Source organism: Euprymna scolopes, chromosome 45 (assembly GCF_053919585.1).
Source record: "Euprymna scolopes isolate OS-2025 chromosome 45, ASM5391958v1, whole genome shotgun sequence".
NCBI lineage: Eukaryota > Metazoa > Mollusca > Cephalopoda > Sepiida > Sepiolidae > Euprymna > Euprymna scolopes.
The window spans coordinates 57421991-57425932 of record NC_136526.1 but is presented as its reverse complement, the minus strand read 5'-3'; the positions used below and the strand labels follow the sequence as shown (position 1 = coordinate 57425932).

General features: G+C 31.3%; 1 protein-coding gene across 1 annotated transcript in view; it reads left to right on the top strand.

The window, feature by feature from the left end:
- Nucleotides 1–894: 894 nt before the first annotated feature.
- The window catches only part of LOC145269721 (uncharacterized), a 12784-nt gene continuing 9736 nt past the window's right edge, over nucleotides 895–3942 (top strand). Inside the window, exon 1 of the mRNA XM_080125442.1 lies at nucleotides 895–1025. The gene's annotated coding sequence lies outside the window, so the exon portion shown is untranslated. The remainder of the gene's footprint in view (nucleotides 1026–3942) is intronic.

Sequence of the window (3942 nt, the reverse complement as noted above, 5' to 3'; positions counted from 1 at the left end):
AATCGACAAAAAAAAAAAAAAAAAAAAAGAAAAAGCGTCTTAGTTTTTCATTTTAGTGTCTTGTTTTGGTAATTATGCAGAAAAACCATGATGAAATTCAATTTTTACGGTATCTTTTGTTTATTAAAATGTTATGTGAAACTACAGTCTAGTTAGTAATTGTCTGTATTTTTGAGATGAGGTGTTTTCATTGATTGAGATTGTCGGACTGACTTCCCCATCTTGGTTGTTATAGTCACAACGTTTCGGCCGTTTTGCCCTCCGGCCTTCCTTCATCAGGTGTTTCGTATCGAACTGGGGAACCGTTTGTTAGGAGTCTCGAACCCAACCCTTTATTATTATTATTATTATTATTATTATTATTATTATTATTACGGGGGTACCGTGTTTGGACTCCAGCTAGGCTCTGGGACATAGTTGCTGATTCTCAGTTTTGAATGTTACTTTTCACTGCCTTCGTTCAGGATTGAACTCAGCACCTTTGGGTACCTATAAACTTTGATACAACGTCTATGACCACTACTCGGCCATATGTCACTAGTCTAGTTGAAACAAAAATCATTTCTTAGGTGTTTTATTTCATTATTAGCATATTCATAACAAGTACAGAGTAGTTAAAAATTAAAACACGCTTATTATTAGTTGTTGCCATCAGCAGTCGAGTTTTTTTTGTTTTTTGCTTGGCTGTACATCGACTCGCTAAAATTTGCATTCCGTTCCATTTTTTCCATCCGTTCGTTGTGGTCATCTTGCAGATTACTAGAGTCAACATTGCCGATTTCGTATATAGCTTGGCTTGATATTTAGTGACTTCTATTCCATATTAAGCTAAAGCGAGTCCACTTCCGGCGTTTGGACTTTGTGTACTGAATTTTTTGATTTATCCGGAAGTTTTCGCTTTGATCCCTCCCCCCCCCCCCCGTTTTTAATTTCCTGCGTTCCTACTTTTCGGTCGCCATATTGGATTTTGCTTTTAATGTCGTTCCACAAATCGTCATTTCTTCTTTTAAGGCAGATTATAAAGAGTAAGTATTACTTGAATTTCGTTGTATTCAATTTTATTTCTGAATGATTTGAACTCAACTTCTCATCTTTTTTCTGTCGATGTGATTTCCGATCTTTTTCAAGTGCATTTTGGGACATATTTTTTTAAAAAATAGCTAACAAAACAAAACTAAGGCGAAAAAAAACTAAGGGGAAAAAAGAAACCAAAAGAAAATCAAAACAAAATAATATACGACAGTTACATGGAAAATTCGGGCGATTAAGAAGTATAGGCGACCCTAAGTGCGTCCGTACCGTCGTACCGATGTCAAAAGAAAACCTAGCGATTACCAAACCGGACTTCCTGTTTTTGTTAAAAATAAATAAGCAAATTAACATGAAAGAAAATATGCGAAACTTTAAAACACATTTAAAAAATTTCGTTTTGAAATATATTTTACAGATTTATTTCAAACTAAAAAGGAAGTCCGGTTTGATAATCGGAACTTTTTAACGTCAAGGCTAGCTTTTCATCTGAGACCGACGGTAGGTGTTTAACACCCCTAACACGAAACTGCGAATAAAATATATATATAAAAAAAAAACCTCGTAATTTCTCTTTTAAAAGTGAGTTGTTTATTTTCTTTATTGATTATACTTCCAAAATAAACTATTAAAGTTGTTTTAAAAGTAATAGAAATATTTTTTTTTTTTTTTTTTTAAAAACAGTAATGAATTTTACAAACTCAATATTTTTCAATTTTTAAACTTTAAAAATCTATAAAAAATTTTCTATTGATTCTATTTTTACGATATTTTCAGGGTCAATGTGAAATTTTATGCTCTTTCCAATAAACCGAATACAATATTTTAGACAAACGTTTTTTTTTTAATTCACGCCCCCCCCCATTTTCAAGTGTCTATTAAAAAGTAAATAATTAATTTACTCACCAAAGTTTTATATATCACAAATTGAAGAGAAAAGGTCAATAAATAATAGATTCAAATTAAAAAAAAGAGTAGTGTTTTTTTTTAGAAATTTACCTGTAAAGTTCGAAGTTTAAAACCTTTTTTTTTTAACCACGTTGTTTATTTTTTCTTTTTTTTTTTTTTTTATGAAACCTTGGTCCTTGCTCCTTTAATTGAAAAAAAAAACTTAGGGCCTAAATTACATTTTTCGAGTAGTTATAAGCTTGGAAAGACAGGGAGGCAAATAATTCACGCCTCCAATTTTTAAATGTCTATTAAAAAGTAAATAATTAATTTACTCACCAAAGTGTTATATATCACAAATTGAAGAGGAAAGGTCAATAAATAATATATTCAAATTCAAAACAAAAAAAACTAGTGTTTTTTTTTTGTTTTTTTAGAAATTTACCTATAAAGTCCGAAGTTTAAAACCTTTTAAAAAACAAAAAACAAAACGTTTGTTTTTTTTTGTTTTTTTTAATGAAACCTTGATCCTTGCTCCTTTAATTGAAAAAAAAAACTTAGGGCTTGAATGACATTTTTCGAGTAGTTATAAGCTTGGAAAGACGGGGTGGAATTATTCACTATTTTTCACGAAATTTCTGATACACCTACCGTACCGATGTCAAAAGAAAACCTAGCGATTACCAAACCGGACTTCCTGTTTTTGTTAAAAATAAATAAGCAAATTAACATGAAAGAAAATATGCGAAACTTTAAAACACATTTAAAAAATTTCTTTTTGAAATATATTTTACAGATTTATTTAAAACTAAAAAATAAGTCCGGTTCGATAATCGGAACTTTTTAACATCAAGGCTAGCTTTTCATCTGAGACCGATACGGTCGCATTTAGAGTCGCCTATTCTTCTGAATCACCAAAAATCGAAATATTGAATTGCAAGTAAAACCACTGGTATCTATTTAACTGTCCGTCACAGTAATGAACATTTAAAAGAAATTACGAAAATCGATAGAGTAAAAATTAATTATTACTGAAAACAGTTTCCAAAGACAATTAGTAAATATTGAGTTTTGCTAAATTGACTTAAGATTTTTACAGTTTCCTGAATATTGATTTTCATTTTAAGGGCTAAAAAATAAAAATGTTGAAAATGTAGAAAAAAAATAAGGTGCTTATTTGCTATTTTTTGAAAATAGTATTTTCAAGTTTAATTCAATATATTTTCTTTATTTACGGACTGTTATCCTCATCTTCATAGTTGTTGTTTTGCGACGTTTCAGCCAACTATTCCTCTGGTCTTCGTCAGATTGTTAACCACAGCGGGATAGGAATTTTGAACCTTTTTACTGTATCTTCAGCAATTACTGTCTTCCATAGTTGTTGTCATCTAACCACGTTTTGACCAACTAATCATTGATAGGAGCTTGACCAGACAGATAGATTTTTTGATCAGTTTTACGTTTTGTTGTCTGTACTAAAAAATTCCTGAATAACCTGATAATTATAATTTTGCATTCAATTCATACGTCAACCTCATATTTCACCCTACATTTAAAAAAAAAAATGTTTTTCTCCTTTTTGCTAAGTGTTTCAAGGTGTTTACATGTAATTGCCTAAAAAAATAGAATTTCATAGTATCAGTATAGTATTTGTGTGTGGCGGTAGACATTTAGAGGAAAGTGCTCATCTAAAAATTTTCATTATTCATCCATTTATTTATTGTGTGACAATGGAAGACCAGATAACAAATAAACGTGTATTTTTAAGACCAAAAACTCCAACACCTTCGGGGCCTGTGGCGCAGTGGATACAGATGCTGAATGTCTACAGTTCTAGGTGAGCATTGTCTGAAGATAGCGGTTTCAATTCTACCCAAAGCTGGCCCGAGGCTTAATTGGCCAAAACGTGGAGAGATGACAACAACTATGGAAGGCAGTAATTGCTGTGAATGCAGTTAGGAGATTAAGCATTCATATCCTGTCGCGGTTAACTACCTGACAAAGGACAGAGGAATAGTTGGGCCA